The sequence below is a fragment of the Trachurus japonicus genome, chromosome 9, assembly GCF_045865225.1.
Source record: "Trachurus japonicus isolate A0001 chromosome 9, Traja_1.0".
NCBI classification, from domain to species: Eukaryota; Metazoa; Chordata; class Actinopteri; order Carangiformes; family Carangidae; genus Trachurus; species Trachurus japonicus.
The window spans coordinates 32,309,240-32,320,417 of NC_140915.1; positions in this window are offsets into that span (position 1 = coordinate 32,309,240).

Consider the following 11,178-nt stretch of genomic DNA (forward strand, 5'->3'; position numbering starts at 1 on the left):
ACAGCTGCCCGGGCACTGACTCACCTGAGTGGATAAATGAAGCTACACAGCAAGTCTCACTACCAGCTGATTAGCTCAGCGAGTTAGGAGCTGGTTCTTGGTGTCAGAGATTGTGAGTTTGAGACCCAGCAAGGGTGATGATGATGATGACAGATCAAAATGTCAGAAGTCCTCAAGCTCTTTTGCTGTCTAAATGCAATTTATGTATTAACAGATTTTTGTTTAGATAACAGAATTTCTGACTTTTTGACCATTTTTGAAATCTGCGTTCACAACTGCTGCCCGGACACTGACTCCCTGAGTCTATTTGAGAAGACACACACCATGTCTCACTTCCAGATAATTAGCTCACTGAGTTAAGCGCTGGTTTGTTGTGCGAGGGGATGTGGGTTCAAGACCCAGCAAGGGTGATGATGATAATGACACATCAAAATGCCAGATGTCCTCATGGTGACATCACAGCAAGCCTCTAAATTAAAAAAACAAGTAGCTTGGACCGGACCATGGGCGAAAGCTCACTATATTTTGCACAAAGGTCCAGTGTCATCTTCTTCTTTCTACTTCCAAGGAAATCATACTTCCCATGGGTGAAAACTCACCAAACCTTACAGAAATGTCCAACCCCATGCCAGATCCCATGTATTATCAGATTTTTGTTTAGATAACAGAATTTCTGACATTTTGACCATTTCTGAAATCTGCCTTGACAACAGCTGCCCGGGCATTCACTCCCTGAGTGGATAAATGAAGCTACACAGCACGGCTCACTACCAGCCAATTAGCTCAGCGAGTTAGGTGCTGGTTCTTGGTGTCAGAGGCTGTGGGTTCGAGACCCAGCGAAGGTGATGATGATGATGACAGATCAAAATGTCAGATGTCCTCAACATGAAACACAAGACAATTGTCCTAATGGTGGCATCACAGCAAGCTTCTAAATTTAAAAATCCAAATAGCTTGGACTGGACCATGTGCGAAGGCTCCTAACATCTTAGAGTCACAGTAGATGTTTAATCATGACCTCAAAAACTGATTTTTCTTTTTACTGTGGTTTCAAATCTGCCTGCGCGACAGTGAATGGCTTACTCAATTTGTGAAGCCACTGTTGTACTGCCACTTGTCAATTAGCCCAGTGCGATAGATAATGGTCTTTGGTTCCCGAGGGTGTGGGTTCAATCCTCAACTAATGCAAATTGGACATTATAAGGACAACTGTCTTGTCTTCCTATTCTCCTGTTTGTTGCTCAGAATTGCCTAAATTTGCCCAAAAGTAGCCCGGACCTGACCCATCGCTGCGCAGCAGCTATAATTCAATAAAGGTTTTGTATATACTGATGCACTTGATGACCTTCAGCCTGTAGGTTGTTTGTCCTTACCCTCTCAGAGATGCTACAAAAAGACACAAACCACTCAATCTTGAATAGAGTAGTCTTAATACCAAAGATGAGGCTATAGAACATAAACCATGTCTCAAACCTCCTCACAGTCACTTGTCTGCTTTATATCAGCCAGTTGCAAAGTTGCAACAGTTGGTATTGTCCTTGCACACATAGAACTAGAACATGGAGAAAAAGTTGAATTTATTATATTTGTATACCTTATTTCATGGAAGTGTCATTAAACTCTATACATTTTTTATTATTATTTATTTTATTTTATCAGAATTGATGGTGATTCCTAACATACAGATTTTATGTCTCAGTGACTATGTACCTACAACTGGAAGCTAACTGCCAGTGTATGCCAAGATGGCTGCTGAGTGGCGAGGTGCTTATTTGGACTTGGACCCACTGACATGATCAAAGAGGAGCATCTCCTTAAAGCAGAAGTAAGCGATCTGGTGATTTTGGCTAACTTCCTGTCAGCCGATGGAGTTAGCAGTCCCCGCCCTCGTCCCTATGTCATCACATTCACGTGCATCCCTTGGCTGCACACACAGAGAGGACCGCCCCTTTATGCCGTTCTCTCTCCTCATTGGATAATGGTTGTAGGATAGAAGGAAAGTTTTCTCCTCGGCTTACAGCAGAGCAGAGTGACTGACAGACCCGTGTTTCAGACCAAACACTCTGGGCTCTACTTTCGTAAACTAGCGCAGGCGCAGCGGATCAGGCCTGCGCTTCGCGTTCGCTTCGCCAACGAGGCGTGTCCAGGAGCAGTTTGCAATTTTCCTTCGAAGCGCAGCAGGGCGCATCCCGCCTACTTCCCTCCCACCGGCGCAAATGGCATAGAGGGAGGAGAGAAGGCGTGGAGTGGGTTTGACACAGCCGAATCAGATCTTCACCAATCAAATGAGCTCCTCTCCTCGCCTTTAAATCCGCCGGCGCGCGAGGCGCACGTTTGATTTCACCGTGGAAGAGGGAGGCAAGACCTCACAGGCAGGTTTCCACAGTTCCAGGCACATTTAAATGGAATTAATAATCACAATAACCCCTATTTGAATCAGCACATACAGGTATATCTATATCGATTGTCCCGTCACACTGATGACAGATCAAAGGCTGTCGGCATGCGTAATGGAAACTCAACCTGACTGAATTAACAGAGATGAAAGATGAGGATGGATTACTTCTGTGTTGACACTACACACTGTGCCGTTGCGATGATCTGCTATATTTATTTATTTATTTATTGATTTATTGAGCCGCATCGTCACGCGACCATAACAAATAAAACTGAAAACAAATAAACTATCATCTCTCACAGCAAGTGAGACGGGAGGAAACTGACGTTCTGGTCCGGTCCAAGCTGGCATTGTCCGGTCGCGCGAACAGACCTCACAGGCTGATGATGCAAAAGTAGTCTGGGAGGGAGGAGGTTATGATTTTATCCAGGTTTGCTCTGACATGTTGAGAGCTGTTGCCCAGTAAAAAAAAACAAAAAACAAAACACACACACACCTTTTCCATTAATAAAGACACTCATATTTAGTAACCCACTATTTAAACCCGTGTGCACAGATCACAACATAAACAAACAGCTGTGCGTAAAGGAGGCATCACGGAGCGTCTCTCTTTTTCTTTTTTCTTTAGAATTTACCTGAGATGGGAGATGTGAATATCTGCTGACAACCTTGGTTTGGTCAGGTATAGAAAAGTACTGTGATTTGGGTTAAAATAATAAAGTCCACAAGTTGTCATATTTGTAATACTGTTAATGGTAGTAGATAAAGGGAACAACAAGGTTGGTACTAAGCTGCCAGCACAGATGACCTGAGGGGTGTGTTTTTATTTTTAACAGGTGGACAGTCTCAGATAGGTGTGCAGGAAAATGATAATGTTAATGAAGAGATTGTATTCCTGCTCACTGTCAGCACTGAGTTTATTATAGATCGTGCACCTTTATCAGGCACTGAATTCACAGCACCAAACATCTTTATAAAAGAGCCATAGCCCAAAATAAACAGTAAAAAGGATACCTTGCACAGTTTATCATGAATAATTGATTAATTATTCTTAAAACAAGACAAAACATGTCAAAATCTAAAATGGTATCTTTAATTCAATGCCTTACAAAGGCTTTAAACTGAACCTTTGATCTGATTCAACTAAATATTTAATGCATATCATGCCTATTGGTTTATGTAGATTGTGTTTGTTATCTTTCCATCAAAACATCTTCATGAATTTTTAGTGCCAGAACAAATGAAATGCCAATTTGACAATGAAATAATCATCACCTTTCACTTGTAATGAAACACAGTCATGCACTGTCTACAGTGTTGGAGAAAACATTAGTCACAGCCATGTAGAAGATACTGGAACTCAGCTGTGAGAGATACTGCAGTGAAATCATGAGAAGCCTTCAGCTCCACAAAACAGAGCTGTTTGCAATAGTCTAGTTTGTTTAAATCCACTGTGAATTCTTCTTGCATGAAATACCTCAAGGACACCTTTATCCGCCTTCCACCCACAGATCTGCACTCTCCTTGTCTCACCACACTCACCAGTAATTTATTTAATACATTCCAAAAGCATTTATCATTTTAAAGGAGTGACAACAACAAGGCAGCAACAACAGCAACAACAGCAGCAGCAGCAGCAGCAGCAGCAGCAGCAGCAGCAGCAGCAGTAAAGGCTACATGATGCTTCATGGTAATAAAAGAATTTGGAGTCTGATTAGTATCTCCTGTCTTACAGTTTTAAAAGCAGTGGGGGAAATAAACATCAGGGATTCTCGCTATGCAGCCATGGCAACTCAGGCATTGACAGTAATCTCTTTCAGGAATGTGTATGACTGTTTTCAAAGTGACTGAGGCTTTGTCAGGCTCCTCAGAGTTTGGTGGCTTCACTTTGAACTAAACTGACAGCATTATATTAATAGCAAATCTAACTTTTGTACAATTCTATATTCAAACGTGAAGGTTCTTCTATTATATAAACATCACAGTCAACAACATGGTCTTTCAAAGTTTGTTTTTCTGCAGTCTATAACCTCTGAAATCTTACTTTGGTGGAAATATGCAAGGATGATCTTCACGCCTGCCAAAAATGTTTGGGGGTGAAAATGCCTCTAAATCAATTTTTCTAGCCATCAAGACTCATGCTGCTCCCATTGTCCTTATGTCAGGATGACATACCGTCTCACCTGTCCAATTTCAAGTTGACCCATCGGATATCATTATGGGTGGCCTGACAACCGTGAAACTGTCAAAGAATAATTGATGTCACGGGATGGCTGTTACTGAAGCTATACATCATCCGATCTCTACCAACTTACCTTTTTTATGATAGCGCATTACAGTATATAATAAAGTAGCAGCATCTGATTCGAGCCTGTCCTTACTGTAATTGCAAATTATGTTGATAGATGTAAATTAAATGCAAGAGTGATTTCAACATGTTTTGAATGAATAAAGAAGCTGGTGTAAATGTCTAATGCAGATAAGTTTACCTCTTGTTTGAGTATTCTTTTTCACAGCATGTTTTAGTGCAGCAGCTCTTCAAGTAAATTGCCTAGACAATCACAACTTATAAGTAGCTGTTTATGGTTGTAAATGTCATCCAGTGTTGCAGTCCTCTAGTACAGGCTCTTATTCTGCTGCGCCAGCATCCCTGGGACTGCCATTAAATAGAGCCGAGCCACTGGAAATTATCTCCTCTTTCTGCTGATGAACTAATTGTGCTCGTATGCTGTAATAACACCATTAAAATGTAATACACTTGGGATCATTACTTCACATTTGATATAGTTGAGCGTCGCCGGACAAAGAAAGAAAACAAGTGTGTTAAAGCAGTGTTTCCCTGTGTGATGTAATTCACTTTTCAAATCAGGACAACTGTCTGTCTCAGTGGAATAAGTGAGTACAAAGGGAGGTGTGTTTTTCTTCTTCATTGCTGGAAATTGCTCTCCACAGGTGCACTAAGTAATCATATTAAATAGAGGGAGACAACTCGAGCATCACATTGTAGAACTACAGATAAGAATTAATCTGAGGTTTTGTGCAGAGAAAAGACACATCCAGCTGCTAAGAGTGACTGATACGGTGCTGTCATGTCGGGCTTTGATGAAAGATCTTTCATTTTCTTGGCCACTAATGGGAATTCTCACAGTGTCACTGAAGCCCTCGTTTCAATTCCTGTTTTTAATTCATCATATAATTTCTTCAGGGCAAGGATAATGGAATGTTTGCCACAATATTTCTTACCTTTTTAGTGATTTTAAATTAAAATTCATCTATCTTAGCTTACTTGGGAAAAGAAACTGACTATTCTAGGAAACTAAGACTATCATCACACATGTACATGTGTGTACAGACACACTAAAAGAGAGTAAACCAAGTGTGGTGGCTTCAGTCTTGGTTTGAGCAGCACTTTTGTTTGAAAAAAATTGAGCCTGACCAAAACTGACAGAATAAAGTTTGTTTTGTTTCCACTGCAGATACCCCACCATTAAGGGACATTGACTGACGTACAAGGCCTTTGAAAAAAGCTCAGCTGGAGTATGGTTGGATCGTGGTTTTAATAAGGTCCCAGCATTTTCATCGTCTAGCTGTAGCGACTGTAGCAGTGGGGGGAGGGTCCTTGCCAAACCTAATGAATTCAGATGTGATAAGACTTTGGTTTTGACTTAACATAATTAGGCAAGATGCAATAAGACGCTGACCTTGGAGCAGTGCACCTGGATAACAAGCGATCAAACGGGCCCATCCATCCACACTTACAGTCTCAGCTCCTGCAGCTCTTTGTCGAAACAGGCTGTTACCTTGAAACTCAAGCTCATTAACTCTTTCAGACACTGTTACGTCCACCATCTTTGATAGGTTGCAGTTGTGTGTGTGTGTGCACGTCCTAACATCATGCTTTCATCCAGGGTCCTTCTTGCATATAATTTCAGTGGTTGCCAAGCTTTTTTTTTCTTTCTTACATACCGCTGAGGCCCTGTAAGGTGACCTGTGGTCATCAAGTGGATACTATCGGAACGATGTGTTGATACAGCTGGACGTTCAGTATTCAGGTTGGTTTGAGCAACTTTGCTCCTCTACCACTTTGATTATGTAATAGAAGTATGGCATTTGACACATTATTTCATTTTTGTATCCATTTCTATTTTCCAACTGGTCATTTATCAATTTCTTAGCGAATAATTCCAATGATTTAACTTTTTCAACCATTATGTACTGTATTTGTAATTTTTCTCTGTGGTGGCAGTGACTTTGGTAATCATTACTTTCGAGTTATTAAGACTTCATCTGCCTGAACTCGACCAGGCTTGGCATAGAGGACGCAGGAGTCAAATTTGACTTTTGCTTTGTTGTTGAATCAGTCAGGTTGATAACCTCAAAAGAGAAGAAACAGAAATTAGTTTTAACACTGTAAATCATAATCAGGATCACAAACGCCATCAGCTCTCTGTCTTAAATAAATATAGATCCATATCTTCAAAGAAATTAATCTTACAATTTCACATCTTAAGAGAAAAATGAATGAAGAAGTGACCTAACATATAATTAATGTAAAATAACCATACATACAAATAGCATATCTGTGCATCTACTCAAACCGCACCCAGGGCAGACAACAGGTGTTCAACCAAGTCTCATTATTATTATTATTATTATTAGTTTATTTGGGAGGGACAATGCATGCTAATGAACATTTCTTCACTAGGAATAAGATGTAAGCAAGCCGGAGTGTATAGCCACCCTGATGCTTCTCACTCTCTCTCTGACAGTGAACATTCTCTGGCATAAATCTGGCACATATCCCACACACAATATAACATTTAAAACTTCCTCACCGTGAGAAAAAATAAACAGAATATAATGCATCTCAACAATTACAAAAGGTTAAAATACACCCTCGGAGCAGTGGTACATCTTCAGGGCAGATTGGAGGCTTCAGTGAGGTTCTATCAGAAAGTGACCAGACCAGCTGGTTCAAAACAATATGTAATAAAGAATAATAGTTAACATTTATGTTGCTTTCCACCACTGGTGTCAGCTGTTGGTGAGTAAAGAGTACAACAGTTGTTTATGATGTACAGCAAGCATCATTTATAAGTAAACAACTGTTGTTGCTACAGTAGATAACTAACTGACTATCACAAAAAACTGAATTCATATCACTTCAAGCTATTTTAACCAGACATACTGTGTATTAAAACATTATCTATAATTTTACACTGTTTAGACTCTCCTTGTTTGCTAATAAGTTTTCATGTACTCAGTCACAACACATGACTGATGATGATCACAACACATGTCACGTGACTCTCAGGTGTTTCAGGAGCTTTCCTTCTCCCAGTAAACAGGAAAACCCGATATCTGCCTTCAGAACACACAGTGCCTTTAGCACAGTTTTTCAATGTACATGGCTGGAAGGTTGCTCCAAGCATCACACATACATTACATGAGGTACTCCACAGTGTTTCCGTGTACCGTACCCCCTGGCAACTGTAGTGGCATCCCTGAGGCATGAGTTTCCCTGGGAACCAATGATTTCCACAGTGAGGAGGGCCTCCATCTAGTCAGCATCTGCTACTGTATGTGTGACAGTAATGTTAAAGCAAAGATCTTATCCCAACAATGAGGCTATTGGAAGTAATTTGAGCTAACACAATTTAAAGATTTGTATGAGATTAGGTTTAAAAAGCCCCCCCCCCCCCCACACACACACTTTTCACTGTACAGCAAGGCATAATGAGTCTGCATACAATGACCAATACTTTATGCATTTTAAAGACCCAAAACATGAAGACCCATCTGAATCAAATGCAATTTGAGTGCAATTTATTTAGTGGCTCTTATCAGTTGAATTATGCTGTTTTTCTGTTTAGAGAATCCAGGTGCAATCACTGAAGGAGGTGGAACTGAATCTGTTTCTTAATTTATTTATGTAAACTTGGCCTCCCTCCAGTTGCAGCAGATGATTTCATTTGTCTGAGCAGAGTGCCTGATATAATAGGATTACAATCTGGCTGTTGGAAAGTTGTCTGTGGACCTCTGTGTTTCAAAAGGCTTGAGCAGGTCTATTATTCCATGATGGCATCTTTCAGTTTTTTATTCCAAGACTTCATCTGACATTTAAGCACACATTAAGTCTTGTGAGTTAGCCATTTAGCATGAATGTAGCTTCACTGAAAATGTCAGTTCAATAAAGTAACTAATTGTAGTAGGTTATTGATTAGGAGCATCTGTTCAAAAACTATTTTGGTCATTTGGTCAAATTGAGGCGTCTGGAAGCTTAATGTGTTGTTGGTAAATGCTCTGCAAGCTATTGTTAATTGTATCTGTTTATCTGCTATTCGACTCTGAAGATTTCACTTTGTTGTTTTTAGTTTCAGTTGCAAACTGCATCCTGCTGTGGAGAGTAGTCTAATGAAGTTGATGAGACCTGAAGAGAATATAGAAATTATGGGCCCGAATACCAAAACAGAAAAAAACTTGAGGTGGATTTGCCAATGCATGAAACTCCCATCACATTACACATATAGTAGTTATTTGAATCAATTGCAATATAATAATAATATAATATTATTATATAATAGAAAAGCTTTTAAAATGTAAAGTCGACTTTCAAAACAATTTCATCACATTTTTAACCTGAATTAGGCTACTTTAGTAACAGCAAATGAGAACACAGTGCGTACAGGACTTTATATCAGGGGCATCATTAGACCCCTTTAACTGGGGCACGGCCCCCAGTATAAATGAGCTGTGCCCTATAGGCTATAAATGTCATAAGGGCGGTACACTTTTACGGAGCCCGTGATATATCATGGAATAAAAAAAATATAATTTGTGGCCACGAAATAGCAAGTCGTTCCCACAAAATAGTAAGTCGTTCCCACAAAATAGTAAGTCGTTCCCACAAAATAGTAATTCGTTCCCACGAAATAGTAATTTGTGGCCACGAAATATTAAGTCGTTCCCACGAAATACCTAATTCGTGGGAACGAATTACTATTTCGTTCCCACGAAATAGATATAACGTGAGCACGAAATACTAATGTACTCATGGACACATATGCGCCTGGTCCCGACCAGGTTATGTTCAGAGTTTAATCATAAAATATATATAAGCGCCGCTGTCTCATTATTTTAACCTATTTACAGCTGCGTCACCTTTACTTTGAAAGTCCAGTGGAGCTGAGCGTCAGGAGCTCATTATATATTAGGCTATATTTCATTTTATATAAAGTCAGTCACCGCTGAAAGAAGTTGTGCGCTCGCAGCAGGACAGACAATCAGATGGATAATTGGTAAAGTTAATAGTTTCACTTAATGTGGCCATTAATAAATTAATTCTAATATTTCGCCTTATATGTCAGTGTTACCCAAACGCAAATCTTGAATAGGTCTCTGCTGTTTTCACATTTAAAAAGGTCTTTGTTATCTTTGTACAGAGACAATATGAGATTTGCTTGTAGTGCAGCACCTAAAAAAAACCCACTGTAGACTATTCAGCCTCGCTTCCAATAAAACACACACTCGCGTTATTGCGATCAGTGAACAATATAAAACACGATTTAAAATGACAGAAAGGTACAATTGGGTCACTTCACAGAGGACTAAACTCAAAAGAAACCACTGGAGCACTCCATATAGCTAATGCAGAGGTTTAATAAAGGTGCACAACACCTAAAGTTTCGATGCGGTGTGCGTCTTCATCAGAGGTAAGCCGAACATAGGGTGACACAGCTGGTTATATAGTCACTACCTGGTGTTCATTCATTACATTGGCAATGATGTTCTTACACTCACCAAATGGGCAATACTTGATCAAAGGGCAACTTAGGTCCGCCCACCAAGAATATAGCCGTGTTTCCACTGCAGGAACTTCGGGGTAATTTTACGGGGCCAGCCCCGTTGGTGCGTGTTTCCACTGCAGGAACCTCCCCCACAGGGCCATTTACAGGAACTTTTACAGGGGCCAACGGAGTACCTACTCCAGGGTAGGTACTCCGTTCGGCCCTGAAAAGCTCCTGGGTGGGGCTCGAGGTTAACCCGGCACTGATTGGCTAAAGCTAGAGCAGGCTCTGACGCTACCAGAAAGCACCAAAACAACCGGCATTTTTAAAAGGGGGAGCAGAAGGGGAGCATTAGCCTAGCAGACACCGCTGTAAACAACAAGAAAACAGCAGGAAGATGTACACAAATGGACCGACGGTGAGGTGCAGACATTGATTGCAGTCTATGGCACCGAGGAGATTCAGAGGGGGTTTGAGTCATTGCGGCGAAATTCAAATATCAGCGCACCTCGACACACTGGGGATCCATCACGCCACAAAACAATGCCGTGAAAAGTAAAAAAAAAAAAAAAAAAAAACTCAAGCAGGATTACAATCAACCGCCATGCGCACAAACACACAAACCAGAAACGCGGCTACCACCTCAGCTCCTTCCATCCTTCTTCGTTGTTGTTATGATTTTTGTGCATGTGCTTATGACCTGCCTGGGTGACGTCACGGTTGAAACTGTCGCACAGCGATTAAGCGGCGATCGAAACTTATGACGTCGCCGCGGGGTCCTACTCTGCAGTGGAAACACGACCACTGAGAGGGCCGAGTGAGAGGACGGTTCCTGTAGAAGAAGGCACGGAGAAATGCATATCTTGTGCCGTGCCCCCTCAGTGGGTGCTCAACCTGGTCAGTGGGTGGCTGCTCGTGCACCGTACATGAGTACATTAGTATTTCGTGCGCACGTTATATCTATTTCGTGGGAACGAAATAGTAATTTGTTCC